We start from the raw sequence: 18970 nt of genomic DNA, 5'->3' as shown, positions 1-18970 counted from the left end.
CCGACGGTGCTCCATCCCGCACCCCCATGGAGTGGCTACCTTGAAGCCGGTGCCGCGGGCGACATCTCCACGGCGGCTCTCCCCCAGTACGAGGCCCCTTCGACGGCGGCGTCCATACCAGCCGGATCTGCTGCTGCTGCTCCGGCTCTCGCTCCATCGCTCGCTCGCCCAGCTGCTGCTGCTGCTCTCCCCCTCGCTCGTGCTGCTGCTCTGCTCTGATTAAGCCACACTTCAGTCGACTGAATCGACTTTTGGGTCAGTCGATTTTTAGGGGTTGGGGGGCTCACCGGAGTTAAGGAAGAACCACCCGCAGCGGGGACGGGGGCTCGCCGGAGAGGTACCCCACTATCTATCTTAGGGTTCACGGTGGGGGGTGGGGGCGGGGGTCCTAGAGGGCTGGCCGGGGCGGCGGTGCCAAGTTGTTTCGGGGCGGCGAGGCAGCACTGGGGCCGGTGGTGGCTGGCGGCTCAGGGGGGTGCAGGTTGAAGATGAACTGCAGGCCCTCCATAAACTACATGTCAAGTGCCTCTCTGCTACCATTGCGTTCAGTTTCGACAGTAGCATTCAGATTCCACAGTAAATTTCAGTTTCGGTAGTTAAGTTCAGAGTCAACAGTTTTTACCTCATCTGTTGTAGTCAGGTGGTTTTTGGTGATGTTAATTTTACATCCATTTTACATCATCTATTGGAGATGCTATTAGAATCCCACTTGAGATTGACGATGTCTGTCTTGTGCTGCTTCAGCCTTGACGTCTTACGGCTCACCGGAGCTGCTCCAATGACAGAACGATCCATCACAACAGAGCAGTGCCCTGGACGCCGTCTACAGATCCTCAGATCTTCCTCCACACCTCCAACATCCACCTCTGCCTCAACTGCTTCAGCGACCAACCCAACGATGCTGAGGTCGACATGGCTACGGCAAAGAGGTTGTACACTTGTTGCATCACTTATTACTATAGATTCACGTCGATCCATTAGGGCTATTTTGGTTCAACGGAAAAAATTGATCCACTGGTTGTTACCATCACTCTAAATTTTTGCATGCTCTCCTTACATAATCTCACCATATTTTTTTTGTATGCATGTCAGATATTGTACACAGTCATGCTGAACATGTAGAGAAAAAGAGAAGAGTTTTGCGCGGCAATACAATGTCATGTAGACATTGCTCCATGGTGGGTTCAATGGAAAACCCTCCCCACCCCTCTCCATATTGTAATCCAGAGGAAGATATCTGTTCTGAGGCGGATTCGGACGCCGCTGACCACTCCTATTTACCCCCCAAGGTGTTTGCTCTACCTTGGCATGATGATGTTAGTCATATCATGCATATGTTGCCTTGCAGTGCCTACTTTTGACATCATATATGTCATCTGCTTAGTTTAGACATGTTCTGTAATGCCACCTATTTAGTTTCTATATCATATATGGGAATTATGCAGTCTCATGTCTTTTAGCCAGCCATAATATATGTGAAATGTGCAATGCCATCCTGTTTAACCAGGCATCATATATTCGAATGATATCTTGCCCTTCCTTTTCTTCATTACATTTCCATTTGTCGATAATGTTTGTACATTAAACTACTCTTCCTATGAATCATCCATTTGGGTGGGAGATGGAAAAATCTGGAGTGAAAACAAGGCCTTCAGAGCAGACAGTGCTACCTGTCGAAGCAGATCTCTTGTTGGGTCCCGATAGCTCCTCAGAGATGGATTCAGAGACAGATGACCAGTCCTATTCCCCCACTGAGGTGTATGCTCTAACTTGGCACGGTTATATTGTTCATATCATGCATACAGTGTCTTGCATTGCATAGTTTAGACATCATATACACAATATTCAACACCATATTCTTAGTTCAGACATCATATTGAATGCCCTCTGTTTAGCATATAAATCACATATGTGAATTGAATGATGTGATCCTGATTACTTAGATAACATGTAGGTGAATTATGTCATGCGATCATGTTTAGTTATTCATCATATCTTTGAATTATGTTATGCTATGCTATCTAGTTTAGATAGCCATCATATATGTGAAATTATGTCATGCTATCCGTTTTAGTTAAACTATATACATGTCAACTATTTCATGCCCTCTTTTTCCACACTATCTATTACATCTGTCTCTCATACAATGTCTGTACATTCAACTATGGTTCATGTTTATCAGCCATTTGAATTGGAGCGGGTGATGCCAGTATCTAGCGGACTAAAAACACGGTCTTAAAATAAAACAGTGCTACCTCTTGGTGGAGATAGCACCCCGGTTGTACATGCACAAGAACCAGCCCTACCACACATAACCCAAACTCTCGCAGATTGTACCCCTACTACGATGGACAGAGAACCAGCTTCACCCAATCTAACCCCAACCCCAGCCGATGGTAACCCAGTTCCTGTTGACACGGCACCATCTCCACCACAGAGCTCCCAAACAAGAGCAGTTAGTAAGGCAGCTCCAGTGCCCAAAGGGCCAGTACTATCACGACGAACCCCAACTCCACCAGTTAGTACGCCTATTCCTGTGGAGGAAGCACAACTAGCTAGTCGTAGTTTAGCATCTATCGCATTTGATGTTGTTAAATCGTATGTGCGTATCTTCCCATCTTGGAAATATTATACTGAAGATGAAGGAAAATGCCAGTTGCAGGTGTTTGTCCAGGAGTTATGTGTAAGTAATGATATTCATGGCAATTACTTTGCTTCGTCCCATACATCCTACCTCCATGATGGTTATAATATAGCAAATTTTCCCATTTTTATCTATAGAGAAGGACCGATTTGGAAACTCAGGATGAAGTAACCTGTGCTAATACCTCTGCTATCTTCAAGAATGCTTGGTGGTAGTATCGGAATTACTTGAAGAAAACGTACTTCACCGGCAAAGAAACTCATCAAATTCCCTTACGTTCTCCTGAGACACATTTACTGGACGATGACTGGGAACGCCTTGTTCTGTACTGGTCCCGAACCAAGAATGTGGTAAGGTCTATGAGCTCATTTTCTATTTTTAGTATTATATTCTTGCGTCTTACTATACTCTGTTCATGTAGAGCAAGTGCCTAAACCTAAAGAACAACTGTTCTAATTTAAGATTCCATTGCTACCATAGGACATAGATATATGTTTGTTTGATGCTTTTATTATGTACTAGTACTTGGCAATAGAAGACTTGGTAGTTTAATCCTGTCCACCTTACTAATGAACTGGTTCACCGAAATGAGTTTCATATAGTAGTACATGCTAAACTTATTATGTGTTTGCTTGTTTCTTCTTTTAGAATGTTGACAGAATATTGGGGAATAGTGCCTTATTAAGCAACGGTAAAGGAAGTAATGCAGATAAGGTTCAGGATAGTGACACATCCTGTCTTGGTTTATTGTTGGAGTTACTGGCCACTACCGCTTGCACAAGCTATTCAAACTCACTGTTTGAATCAGTTCGGTTTCTTGAGTCTCAACTACAAGCTGAAAGACATCGATCAGCTGTGCTGCGACAAGAAGCGGAAGGACCACGGAAGTCCCTGGAGCATTCAGATGCATACTTTCTGGTGCAACAGCAAGCGTTGGAGGATTTTAGTGCCAAACAGGACAAAGCTAATCATCTTGCTAAGCTTATTGCCAACATGGTGGATACCCAGGATAACGTTTCTTGAGCTCTTCTGAAGTTGTTTCAGTTATGCTCTTGTTTTGCTACCGCATTTATTTGCACTAGTAGCCAATTTTGACGGCCAGTGTATATGATATGCTGCTTTGTTCCCTATATTTGCACTGGTGGCGAACTTTGATGCCCGGTGGAAGTAATATGTGTAATAGTTGTGATAGCCTAGCGTAAGTTGCTTGCTTATTTATTTCCTTGTTGTCTTGTTTATTTGTTTGCTTCTAGTCATTGCAGTTCTTTTTCCGCGGTTTGCTAGTGGCTGCATTAACCTATTTTTTAAAACTAGGGCATAATAACCATGGGCTAAAATTTATTGTAGTGACACTGGGCCTCCTACGGGCCGTAAAAACAGTGGGCCTTCTACGGGCCATAGAAACAAAGGGCCTTCTATGGGCCATAGAAACAATGGGCCTTCTATGGGCCGTATCATCAATGGACCTTATATGGGTAGTATGATCGATGGCCAAACATGGGCCAATAACAGGCCGCATTATGGCCGTAAACGGGCTAGAGTTGGAATCGTCCGTTCATGGGCCGACCATAACGGGCCATCGTTAATAGGTCGTATTTGATGACGCAATGAAAACGGCCCAACGTATTAACGGACCACAAACGGGCCAACTGTAACCACGGGCTGAATTTTGCCCACAAGCAGAAAATGATAGTAACGGGCCGTAAGTAAACGAATACTGGAAATGAGCCCAAGAATAAATGGGCTCTGAGAAGGCCGAAAGATAACATGGGCTGGCAACAGCCCAACGGAATAACGGGTCGTTAATGGGTATAAAGTGATACACTGTTCATCACGGGCCAGTTTCACCATGTGCCGTTAATGGGTGTAAAGTGATACACTGTTCATTACGGGCCAGTTTCACCACGGGCCGTTAGTAGGCCAAGAGTTACATAGGGCCTCATATGGGCCGAAAGACGTCATGGACCATACATGGGCCAGAAGTGAAAACGGGCTGGAATCATATTGGATGGCCCAAATGACGCTACTGGGCCTAATTCGGATAGGGCGTAATGGGCCTTGGGTTAGCGGGCTGTAAATGGGCTATATTCGAACATGCCATTAACAGGCTTTCCATGGGCCGGCCTGCCAGCTTTTGACCAAGTCAAACGGGCCGGCCTTTACACAGGAATGGGCCTCTGTTGGGCCGTGCCACGTGTCGACATATCATAGGTGCCTATCTGACCCACTGACGAGCTGACACATGTTTCGTCTGGCCAATAAGAATTTTACACGTGGAAATTTCCCATTGGTCGAGGCTGTTAACGGGTTATCGAATCCAAAACCCGACCTGATAGCTTAACGGCGTTCCGTTACGGTGGATGCCACGTGTCGGTCACCCTTGACGAAAGCACTTCTGGGATGCGCGATTTATCGTCATGGAAGTGGACACTTCCGTGATGATAATTTTGGTAATGTCATGGAACACTTCTACGACAGCATAGGTATGACTATCTTGATTCTGTCATAAATTTGTCATGGATGTACATGCATGACAAAAAAAGCGACCTACTATGACAAACACGTATCATCACGGAAGTGTATTTTTTTTGTAGTGCATACCGATGACAAAGGGAACAACATATGTTGTTATGCGGTTTGACTGATAAAGATCTTCATAGAATATGTGGGAGTCAATATGAGCATCCAAGTTCCGCTATTGGTTATTGACCGGAGATGTGTCTCGGTCATGTCTACATAGTTCTCGAACCCATAGGGTCCGCATGCTTAAAGTTCGATGAAGGTTATATTATGAGTTTATGTGTTTTGATGTACCGAAGGTAGTTCGATGTCCCGGATGTGATCACGGACATGACGAGGAGTCTCGAAATGGTCGATACGTAAAGATCGATATATTGGACGACTATGTTTGGACACCGGAAGGGTTCCGGGAAGTTTCGGACATTTATTGGAGTACCGGGGGTTACCGAACCCCCCCGGAAGCTATTGGGCCTTATGGGCCTTAGTGGAAAGGAGAGAGGGAGGCCGGGAGGTGGCGCACGGCCCCCTTGCCCCAATCCGAATTGGGCAAGGGAAGGGGGCGGCGGCCCCCCTTCTCCTTCCTTCTCTCCACCTCCTCCTTCCCCCTTCTCCTACTTGGAATAGGAAAGGGGGGGCCAAACCTACTTGGAGTAGGATTGCCCCCCTTGGGCGCGCCTCTCCCCTAGGCCGGCCCTCTCCTCCTCCCCCCTTTATATACGGAGGAGGGGGCACCCCATAGACACAACAATTGATCCCTTGGATCTCTTAGCCGTGTGCGGTGCCCCCCTCCACCATAATCCACCTCGATAATATCGTAGCGGTGCTTAGGCGAAGCCCTGCGTCGGTAGAACATCATCATTGTCACCATGCCGTCGTGCTGACGGAACTCTCCTTCAAAGCTCGGCTGGATTGGAGTTCAAGGGACGTCATCGAGTTGAACGTGTGCTGAACTCGGAGGTGCCGTGCGTTCGGTACTTGATCGGTCGGATCATGAAGACGTACGACTACATCAACCATGTTGTGCTAACGCTTCCGCTTTTGTTCTACAAGGGTACGTGGACACACTCTACCCTCTCGTTTCTATGCATCACCATGATCTTGCGTGTGCATAGGAATTTTTTTGAAATTACTACGTTCCCCAACAGTGGCATTCGAGCCTGGTTTTATGCGTAGATGTTATATGGACGAGTAGAACACAAGTGAGCTGTGGGCGATACAAGTCATACTGCTTACCAGCATGTCATACTTTGGTTTGGCGGTATTGTTGGATTAAGCGTCCCAGACCGACATTACGCATACGCTTACGCGAGACTGGTTCTACCGACGTGCTTTGCACACAGGTGGCTGGCGGGTGTCAGTTTCTCCAACTTTAGTTGAAACAAGTGTGACTACGCCCGGTCCTTGAGAAGGTTAAAACAACACTAACTTGACGAACTATCGTTGTGGTTTTGATGCGTAGGTAAGAACGGTTCTTACTCAGCCCAGAGCAGCCACGTAAAACTTGCAACAACAAAGTAGAGGACGTCTAACTTGTTTTTGCAGGGCATGTTGTGATGTGATATGGTCAAGGCATGATGCTATATTTTATTGTATGAGATGATCATGTTTTGTAACCGAGTTATTGGCAACTGGCAGGAGCCATATGGTTGTCGCTTTATTGTATGCAATGCAATCGCCCTGTAATTGCTTTACTTTATCACTAAGCGGTAGCGATAGTCGTAGAAGCAATAGTTGGTGAGACGACAACGATGCTACGATGGAGATCAAGGTGTCGCCTGGTGATGATGGTGATCATGATGGTGCTTCAGAGATGGAGATCACAAGCACAAGATGATGATGGCCATATCATATCACTTATATTGATTGCATGCGATGTTTATCTTTTATGCATCTTATTTTGCTTTGATTGGCGGTAGCATAATAAGATGATCTCTCACTAAGTTTCAATATAAAAGTGTTCTCCCTGAGTATGCACCGTTGCCAAAGTTCGTCGTGCCCAGACACCACGTGATGATCGGGTGTGATAAGCTCTACGTCCATCTACAACGGGTGCAAGCCAGTTTTGCACACGTAGAATACTCAGGTTAAACTTGACGAGCCTAGCATATGCAGATATGGCCTCGGAACACTGAGACCTAAAGGTCGAGCGTGAATCATATAGTAGATATGATCAACATAGTGATGTTCACCATTGAAAACTACTCCATTTCACGTGATGATCGGTTATGGTTTAGTTGATTTGGATCACGTGATCACTTAGATAATTAGAGGGATGTCTATCTAAGTGGGAGTTCTTAAGTAATATGATTAATTGAACTTAAATTTATCATGAACTTAGTACCTCATTGTATTTTGCATGTCTATGTTTGTTGTAGATAGATGGCTCGTGTTGTTGTTCCGTTGAATTTTAATGCGTTCCTTGAGAAAGCAAAGTTGAAAGATGATGGTAGCAATTACACAGACTGGGTCCATAACTTGAGGATTATCCTCATTGCTGCACAGAAGAATTATGTCCTGGAAGCACCGCTAGGTCCCAAACTTGATGCAGGAGCAACACCAAATTTTATGAACGTCTGGCAGAGCAAAGCTGATGACTACTCGATAGTTCGGTGTGCCATGCTTTACGTCTTAGAACCGGGACTTCAACGATGTTTTGAACTTTATGGAGCATATGAGATGTTCCAGGAGTTTAAGTTAATATTTCAAGCAAATGCCCGGATTGAGAGATATGAAGTCTCCAATAAGTTCTACAGCTGCAAGATGGAGGAGAATAGTTCTGTCAGTGAGCATATACTCAGAATGTCTGGGTATAACAATCACTTGATTCAACTGGGAGTTCATCTTCCGGATGATAGCGTCATTGACAGAATTCTTCAATCACTGCCACCAAGCTACAAGAGCTTCGTGATGAACTATAACATGCAAGGGATGGATAAGACGATTCCCGAGCGCTTCGCAATGCTAAAGGCTGCGGAGGTAGAAATCAATAAGGAGCATCAAGTGTTGATGGTCAACAAGACCACCAGTTTCAAGAAAAGGGCAGGGGGAAGAAGAAGGGGAACTTCAAGAAGAACAGCAAACAATTTGCTGCTCAAGAGAAGAAACCCAAGTCTGGACCTGATACGTCCATTTTGCATCATGCTTTTATATCGATATTTATTGCTTTATGGGCTGTTATTACACGTTATGTCACAATACTTATGCCTATTCTCTCTTATTTTACAAGGTTTACATGAGGAGGGAGAATGTCGGCAGCTGGAATTCTGGGCTGGAAAAGGAACAAATATTAGAGACCTATTCTGCACAACTCCAAAAGTCCTGAAACTCCACGAAAGTTATTTTTGGAAATAATAAAAAATATTGAGCGGAAGAAGTACGTCAGAGGGGGCCCCACCTGGCCATGAGGGTGGGGGCGCCCTACCCCCCAGGGCGCGCCCCCTGCCTTGTGGGCCCCCTGTTGGCTCTCCGGTGGCCATCTTCTCCTATATGAAGTCTTCCATCAAGGAAAAAATCATAAGCAACCTTTCAGGACGAGACTCCGCTGCCACGAGGCGGAACCTTGGCGGAACCAATCTAGGGCTCCGGCAGAGCTGTTCTGCCGGGGACACTTCCCTCCAGGAGGGGGAAATCATCGCCATCGTCATCACCAACGCTCCTCTCATCGGGAGAGGGCAATCTCCATCAACATCTTCACTAGCACCATCTCCTCTCAAAACCCTAGTTCATCTCTTGTATCCAATTCTTGTCTCCAAGTCCGGGATTTGTACTAGTAGCACTAAAAAATACACTTCCATGATGATACGTGTTTGTCACAGTAGGTCGCGTTTTCTATCATGCATGTACATCCATGACAAATTTATGACAGAATCAAGATAGTCATATGTGTGTTGTCGTAGAAGTGTTCCATGACATTGCCAAAATTATCATCACGGAAGTGTCCACTTCCATGACGATAAATCGCGCGTCACAGAAGTGCTTTCGTCAAGGGTGACCGACACGTGGCATCCACCATAACGGAACGCCGTTAAGCTATCGGGTCGGATTTTGGATCCGATAACCCGTTAACAGCCCCGACCAATGCCGATTTTCCACGTGTAAAATTCTCATTAGCTAACGGATCCAACGGGCGAGATGGGCCTATGATATGTTGACACGTGGACCGGCCCAAAAGTGGCCCACAAATATTAAATGTGCCGGCCCAACCGAAGGCCCATAAGATTTAGCGGACCATAATGGGCCGGCCCAGCTAAAGGCCCACAAAATTTAGCGGACCATAATGGGCCGGCCCAGCTAAAGGCCCACACGATTTTGCAGACCATAATGGGTCAGCCCAGCTAAAGGCCCACAAGATTTTGCGGACCATAATGGGCCGGTCCAGTTAAAGGCCCACAAGATTCTGCTGACCATAATGGGTCGGCCCAGCTAAAGGCCCAACATTCTCTGTCAAATCGGCCTGTCAATGGCCTATCCTAAACTTGTCATTAACGCGGCCCATGGTCACTTCTGGCCCGTTAACAGTCCGCTAAGTAATTGGGCCGAATTACGGCCCGGTGTATTTCCGGCCTGTTAAAGGTCCGACTTCATTTGGGCCCATTTATAGGCCATCAAAACTTTCGGCCCATAAACGACCGTGAAGGATTTGGGTCATATTCGGCCATGTCTGACATTCGGCCTCTTAGAGGCCCACTATAGCTTTGGGCCACTTTCGGCCTGTTGTTATTTTTGGCCTGTTAACGCCGGACGTAAACCATGGGCCACATGTGGCCCAATGTCATATCGGGCCCATTAACGGCCCATATAAAAATGACGATAATCCAGCCCGACCAAAATTCCGGCCTGTTAAAGGCCCGTGTATTAGGTCGGTGCATTTACGGCATGTCCGAATTTTGGCCTGTTAAAGTCCAGTGGGTTATTTGGCACAATCAGGGCCCAATCTCACTTTCGGTCTATTAAAGGCCCATGTATTTTATGGGCTCGAGATATTTACACCTGTAAATGGCCTAACTTTACTGAGGGCCCAAATTATGTTTAGGCCTATTAAAGGCCCACTATGGGCACAGGCCTACCAGAAAAATATGAAAACTTATGCTGATTTCGGCCTAGATATTTTTAGTGGGCTACATGCCAATTTCGGCCCGTAATCGTTTTTAGCACAATTGGAATGGGCCCGACGAATGTTGGCTTGTTGGGCTCCTACGAAGCTTTCGGCCGATTACATTACTAAGATAAACCTACACTATACAAAAATAGTGTCGTAATTACTGCAGCCTGAGGCAACATCATAAATGTTGTATCACAACAAAATAAATTCCAACCATACAATAAAAGGCCTATTGGCATAAAGTTTACAGTCCTTCCAGATAAAAGCACCATCAGATGTATAGAAAAGCACAGATCATTTGACCTGAGTGCTAATGTTTCACGCTGTAGAATCTGATGGAGCAGCACGATCTCCACCTTTTTTCCTCCATTGCTCTTGAACAACGAAGCGAATGTCTGATAGTCTGGTTTCAAAACCATTCATATCTTGACAACATTTCTCAACCACTATTCTTGTTTCCGAAACAACGTCCATTAGGGATTGGACTGGTGTCTGGAGCACAGATATATCACTTTGTCTAGTAGGAAGATTTTGTTCAGTAGGCGATTTGGACGAGGTTACCTTGACAACCAACCCAGAATTACGCAGGAAGGTGTTTTTTGCACTGTTAGTGGAGAGATACTGACGCACTGTGGCAAGAGGTGACATTGTGCATGTAGTAGCCTCGTCACCTTCAGGTGGTTGTGGCTGTTCAATCATTTGTTCCATAGCTTCCTGAAAGTTTGAACTTGTAGATTAGTGTACCAGATAAGTTACTAATGAGACAAAAACAAACAAAGTAGGTTAAACGTTTATACATAACTTATTTTGGTGAACTACTGTAATACATTAGCATGTATTGTAGTGCCAACTACATAATAAAATCACTTTTGGAACATATGTCCATGTAGCATGCCTACTGTATTGTATATTTCCTCACATTCGTTGACATCTAAGGATAAAGAGACATGGTTTAAAGTAGGATGAACATAGTATGACATCATTCATATCATGGGCAAACAGATATAAAGCAAACAGGCTATTTTATCATTGTGTGCGCACGTGAGCATAACAACTAGATTACAGATCAAGACCAAAAGAATATCCTTCATCTCTTTTAAACCATGTAAGGTGAAATGATACGTTAAGACAACTATGAATAAAAGTGAACAGAGTAACTGACATTGGCTGCAAACCAAGTAGTTAAATGAACACACCACAGTACCAATCAGTTCAAGGCAGGAGGAGGAAGGACTTACAACAGCGGCTTGAACTGGTGTGCTCATGCCCTTCATCTTGCTGGTGTGGCAATCCTTGAAGATTTGCACTGCATTCGGTTCAGGTTCTTTTTGGTCCGCACGGGATTTCCTCTGTATTTGGAACAAGTCATTATAGATACGATAATATGGCACAAAAAAAAGAAGGAAGTAGCAGCTATTTACAAGAGCCTCGCAGTGTGCAATATAGCTACGAGATCCTGTGGTCTGTTGGAATTTCACTTTAGAACGGTTGGTTTTGTTCTTCAAACAGTTAGCCTAGAAGAAGATACACTTGTAAGGCACATACATAAATACAAGTTCAATATGTGGTCTGATCAAATACATATAGCCTACCTGATACTTTGGATCAGACCAGTGTTTAATGAGGGCTGTCCAGTCTTCATCTGTAATATATTCCACTGGAGATGTTTGGGTGATTTCATTGTTAGCCTTGCCTTCAAAGTGAGATTTTCTAAGGTGGTACTGATACTATCGCAGAGCAGACTGAAAAACATAAGTGCATGCTTGTCTAGTTGCATCATCTTTCGGATCCAACTTGAACCTCATATGTCGAAAAAAGAATGTGATTCTTATTAGGAGGAAGCTAGAAAGTATGGGACAGAGCAAGACAATATTACTAATTGCGATGAATAACATTACTTACGGATAAATGGTCAAGGAAGGTGTTAAACTGGGTATTGTCTTTCTCATTCCTGTACTAGATCCACGTTGGGAGGATACGTGCATGACACCTAACGGCAACGACTGCCTCTGATACTAACTTGGCTGACTCTGTAGCATCACGTGGCCTTTTTAAACCTGCCTCAAAATGGATCTCCATTTTTCCTCCTTTAGATTTTGTTAATCTGTCAAGCATTATCCTTGATGTCTGTTTCCGCTTGCGCCGTGGTGCTAGTTCAACAACGAATATGGAAAGTGTTAGTGTACATCAAACTGTGAGAGTACATATAAAGGAGCATGCAACTGCAACTTGACTCGGGCAGGTACCGTCTTGGTGTTGATGCTCATGAGGTTCATCTGATCTAGCCAAGTCATGTTGTGTTAGTAGTGCTTCTGAAGTAGTGTTAGGTGTGAAGGAAGCTTGGGAACTGGCCAATTCCGGAGCAAACGAACGAGTAACTGGTTGAGATGCTGGTACAGTTGAAGCGGATGCTGTAGCTGGTGGAGCAGGTGATACTATGTTTGTAGATTTAACCGGTGGACTTGGACCTTCTACTGCACTATAAGTACCAGCAGAATCTCGATGGCAGAACCTTTTCTGTTTCACCGGACGAGTAACAGCACTCCCTACTATATTATTTTCCTTGCTCTTTTTTGACTTTGCCATGTCAAGTTGTACCCACAACACAAAAGAATAAAATCACTCTTCAGAACTCATTGATGCATGATACAGACAAGCAATACTTTGATGTAAGACAACCGTATGAGGATGGAATATGTAATAAAAACAGGACGGCATGACATATTCACAGCTACGATGTGCAAAATAAGCAGAAGGATTTTCAAGAAAATAGAAGTAATGCAAGCTAGACACCATACGAAATATGCAACCAATATTACTCTGCCAAGTTAAAAGTGTCTTGTCATAAGTGGCAATTCGAAAAATTAGAAGCAGTACAACGTAGAAATCAACGCAAGATGCAACCACTATCAAACTGCCATGTTAAAAGCGTCCAATCATGAGTGACTGATGCGGAATACACAACAGCAGTACTTTGATGTAAAAACATGGTATTATAGATAGGTGCAGTGTATTCTAGACACAGAAAGCCATGTCATATGCACATGTATAACGTATAAACTCAGCAGGTGAAATTTAATCAAAATAGAAGAAATACATGCTAGACAACATATGCAACATGAAACCAATTATCACACTGTCAACTTAGAGCAAGCACCTGCGATGGTGGAGTACGGGAGATGAACTCATCATGTAGACTTGGGACTTCAACTTCATTAGCAGTAGCCGTGGCAAATCTAGAGAGTCTCTGTTTGCATCGGTGCGGAGGACCACCAACATCCCCTAACTTACTCTTTTCCTTCCTATTTTCTGATATTGCCTTATGAAGTCAAAACACAAGAAGATGAATAAAATTAGCTCTGCATAACTGGTTGATGCATGATACAGACGAACACTACTTTGATGTAAGGCAAGCGCGGGATAGGAGGATGGAATATATACAAAAAAAGACAGTGTTTCATATTCACACGTACGATAGCGTGTCTTATGGGTAAGTAATCGTTGCAGGTATAAGTTGTAAGCTACGCAGATGCAATTCAACATAATCAGAAGCAATACAAACTAGACATCATATGGAAAACGCAACCACGTATAACAGTTCCAAGTAAGAGCAAGCACCTGTGATGGTGGAGTAGGGGAGATGTGCTGATCATGTACATGTATGTTCTAGAAACAGGAACACGTGTCATATTCACAGGCATTATGTGTAAAGTAAGCAGATGCAATTCAAGTTAGAAGCAATACAAGCTAGACATCATACGCAACATGCAACCACATATAATAGTGTCAGGTTAGAGCAAGCACCTGTGATGGTGGAGTAGGGGAGTCATCATCTACACAGCTACGTTGACTGTCCAGCCTTGTGTTGTCTTGGGAATCTTGTTGGGAGGATGGCGGAGTAGAATCTGTAGAGACCCCCTGTTTGAGTTGCTTCGGAGGACCACCATCATCCACTGCGGGACTAATTTCCTTCAGCTGTAATGATTTTCCATTGTGAAGTCAAACGGTAAGAAAAAGGGATTAGAAACACTGCAAGACACCATATGGAAGGGGCAATCAATATCACTCTGCCAAGTAAAAACTGTCTCGTCATAGGTGGCGTTCATCAAACTAGAAGCAATACATGCTAGAAATCATATTCAAGACGCAAACCAATATCACACTGCCAACTTAAAGGTGTCCCATCATAAGTGACTGATGCAGGATACACAAGAAGAGTAGTTTCATGTAAGAACATGGTGTGATAGACAGATATAGTATGTACCAAAAACAGGAAAGCGTGTCATATTCACATGTATCATGTATAAGCTAAGCAGATGCAGTTTAGAATAATTAGGAGCAATATGAGCTAGACACCATATGCAACATGCAACCAGATATCACACTACCAAATTAGAGCAAGCACCTTGGATGGTGGAGTAGGGGAGCGGAAACTTGGACCTTGTAATGCACTATCAGTACAAGGAGAATCGGTACAGATGCTCCGTTTATGTTGCTGCAGAGGACCACCATCATCGCCTTCCTTACTCTTTTCCTTCCTCTTTCTTGATTTTGCCTTGTCAAGTCAAACCCACAAGAAAAAGGAATAAAATTTTCTCTTCAGAACTCATTGATGCATGATACTGACGAACACTACTTTCATGTAAGACGAACACTACATATCACACTGCCAAGTAAGAGCAAGCACTTGCGATGGTGGTGTGGGGGAATTGCGGTGATCAACTAGAGAGCTACGTTGACTATCTTCAATAAGTCATGCTGTTTCTTGAGAATCATGTGGGGAGGATGACACTGCACTCTTTAAACGAGTATGGCGTCTCACAGAAACCCACCCGGGTGACTGTCTCATCATAAGTGATTGACGAGGGATACAAAAGGGCATTAGTTTGATGTACGAACATGGTTAATAGACATATGTAGTATGTATCAAAAACAGGAAGGCATGTCATTATCAAAGGTATAATGTGTAAAGTAAGCAGATGCAATTTAACCAAATTGGAAGCAATACAAGCTAGACACCATATGCAACATGCAACCACATTTGACAGTGCGAAGTTAAAGCAAGCACTTGGGATGGTTGTGTGTGGCAATTGAGATCATCAACTGCAGAGCTACGTTTACTATCTCCAACTGCTGACACTGCACCCGTTAGAGCGCTGGAACGCTTACTGCTTATCTTCGAATTACACTGGAGCGAGTTATGTCTTTTCTTTTCTGCATTCATCAACACTGCGTCAGAGTCTAAAATACCCATGCATAAAAAAACAATAGTGTGAGTATGGGTGAAGTGTGTGCACAATTAGTACAGTGTAAAGGTAGCAGATAGCAGGTCAGTGAGAAATAAATGATGGGAGACATATGATAGCTCTACAACATGCATGGCACACTAAATTACTACAGGATTATATGAAAATAACAGTCGACTGAAAGCAAGTAGGTCAGTCCATTTTTTCTGCCCCGTCCGATGTACAAAGAACGGGAAGATCGCCTTCATCTACCTCCAGCCAGTCAGTGTTGACGATCTTCCTCGAAACACCAGCGACCACCGGCCCAGTATTCCTCCCCTGCCTGCGCCCTCCCCTCGACCTCACCGCACCCCCCGGCCATCCATTCAAGCCCCGCCGACCTCTAGATCGGGCGTAAGCAGCTCCTGCGCCCCACACCCCGCTTCCCCGGGGAGCAGGCGGACTAGGTGCTCCGCGCGCCTATGCGGGTGCTGCTTCTTTTAATTGCGGTTCGACTGACCCTGAATTAAAATCCAGGAGGGCTACTGACCTCTAGCAAAGGTGAAATGGTAAAAGGGAGGAAACCTTGTGCATTTAGTATCACGCAGAAGATGCAGTAAGAAGCGCTCAACTAGTTTCTTCCGTGGGATGAATACGGTGTGAGCGGAGACGTAAGATTTGCACGAATATGGGAAGAGGAGTACCTCTTTCTGCTGGCAGTGTTGTGTCCTCCTTCTGTTTTTTCGATGATCTTCTTGTTGTTCGCCAGAAACCAGAAGTTGTGGAGGACGGTGCAGCCTTGGATGAACCCATGGCCAAGTTGTTGAGTATGGTGCGGTGGCCATCTGTCGGCTGCGTGGAAGCAGATCCGAGGCGGCGAACGATGGTGTAGCGGGAACAGCTCCGGTGCGGCGGACGGTTGCGACAGTGGAGCCGCAGCAGTGAGGCGCAGGACGGCGTGGTCGGAGTGGTTCTGGTATGGCACACGTCGGCGTCGGCGTCATGGAGGCAGCTCTTCCTCGGCTTCAGCTGCTAAATCCTTGAGGGCGTTGCGGTTGCGTTGGACGACGACGTCGGGGTACCAGCTCCGGCATGATGGAGGAGGGCGGCGGTGGTTTGGCCGCTATGGGGTGGAGGACGGAGGAGGCTGGGGTTTCGCGGCTGGTGGAGAGGGCGTTTTCGCGCCCACAAAGTATGAATGGGGAAACGGGGGGAGGTGGGGAACTAAGGGGGAACAATGTTTCGGTTTGAGATGCGCTTGTTTGAAATTTGGAGAAAGTTACAAACTTTCCCCCATCTAAAATTTCGGACATATTGCGGGTTGGGGGTAGGACAGTCATATCAGGTGTCCCAAATGTGGGCGGGATAGATTTCGGGCGAGCGCATGGGTAGGCGCCCACGGCGTATGAATGCTTCTCTAGCGTCTTGGTGAAGTTACAAACCTACCCCGGTTTAGACCTTTGGACATCGGGCCGATAGGCTACACGGGCCAGAGTGAGGACAATAATTTCCTACCACCAAAACATTAGTCTCGCGCGGTTTCGGGTGACCAGAGGCCTATTTGGCGCTTCGTTCAATATTTGGGAGCAGAAGCATTAACGTTTTCGGTTCTCTTGAATTGAACTTTCAGGATTTGTCAAACTTCACAAATATGTACTCTTGAAAATCCTAAAGCTACGATTATTTTGGAATGGAGGGGTACATTTGAATATACATTGTACATGAGTATATATTAAAAAATATGCAACTTACCTCAGTTCATGCATGGTTCCAGATATAATCTCCTTGGTTGCAAAAAAAAGTTAGATATGCGTATGAATATATATAGCATGTTCAAACTCACAACAAAGATTGATGCCCCCTTTTACATCTGATTTACAAATGCCACTATCTCGGGTTCAAATAGATGAATGCACTTCTTATGAATTCGAATCTTCGAAACCCCCTTTATGTTGAATTCGACATGTATTCCATTTCGTAGCTAGCAATTTGGAATGTATCCATGCAAGTGACAAATGTATAAAGTTCTTCACACTAACAACATGGAGTGCACTAATTAATGTTTATATATGAATTGCAAAAGCATCCATTGCCTGTATTTCAAACCGCTCTCACTCTATGGATTAATAATATGAAATAAACACATGCACATGCTAGAATTCAATTGTAGTTGAAGAAAGAGCCTACTCCTGGTACTGTATATTAGTGATAGGGGTGTGTACAAAGTACACGTGAATACCAGGCATTGTGCACATGTGTATACTATCGACGAACTAGCCCCCAAGCTTGTATAACATACTAAGGGCCTAGGGTTACAAATCATATATAGTCGGCTTATCACCAGTGGGGATAGAGTCCTCCGCGATCTGGTAGCTTCGTGTTGTACGCCGAGTCCTCCACATGGGTCTTCGTATAACACGTCTCAGTCCAACCTATATGTGGTGCAGGATGGAACCGACCCATGAGTCTTCATGTTGACCCACCACAACTAGAAATGATGTGCCCACCACACCACACACGCAATCGGCCACTAAGAAAATAAGCATATACGATAGTACAACAGTATGTAGCTCACGATACGTCTCCATATTTTGTTGATGACACTGAAGGACTTTGCATTTGATGCGTGCTCCATATTTTGTTGATGACACTTATGGTCATTGTATTTGAAGCGAAAGCACGATATGGTCACTGGACTTCAGAATAAGCTCATCACGGCCACCGCATACATTTTTTTGTGCTAACCAACATGTGGTTGGATGGTTAGAGGACAGTGGTTTCTCGAGCCCACCAAGGTTAAAGTCCCAGTGCTCGCATTTATCTTGTGTTAATTTCAGTATTTTCCGGTGACGTACGTTCAGTGGGAGGAGACGTTCCACTCGACTACGAGGCACCTATGGTGACTTCGTAAAATCTCAAGATCATATATGCTGGCCCACTCTCTCGAAGGTGCTCATAGGGGTAGGGTTCGCGTGTGTGTGCTTATAGCAGTGAGTGCTTGCGCATATATATGAGCCCTTGCGTCTGTACCGTGTTAAACAAATACATATAATGATTATACGGTCACTGGCTCACCCGTACAACTTCGTATTTTGTTGATGACACAATCAATTGACCAGTCAAACGTTCCACGCGGCACAACTAGTGTTGCACCATCGGGACGCGTAACCATGGGGCCCACCTGTCAGCCTGTATATGAAAGAAAGAAATGGTAGTTTGAGTCTATACCGTGTTAATAAAATAGGAGTACATTTTAGGGTGATCATACGGTCACTGGCTCACCATACAGCTCCGTAATTTGTTGATAACACGATCAATTGACCAGTCAAACGGTCCACATTCAGCAGCGCACATTACCATAGGGCCCACCCGTCAGCGCGTATATGAAGGACACAAATGGTAATAAATTAGTGGTCGGTGGGTATTCGAAGTCGTGAGACCTCTGGTTGGCAATCACCGGCGGTTGGGGGTGTTCATTGG

Source organism: Triticum aestivum, chromosome 3A (assembly GCF_018294505.1).
Source record: "Triticum aestivum cultivar Chinese Spring chromosome 3A, IWGSC CS RefSeq v2.1, whole genome shotgun sequence".
Classification (NCBI taxonomy): Eukaryota; Viridiplantae; Streptophyta; class Magnoliopsida; order Poales; family Poaceae; genus Triticum; species Triticum aestivum.
This window is presented reverse-complemented; position numbering follows the sequence as displayed.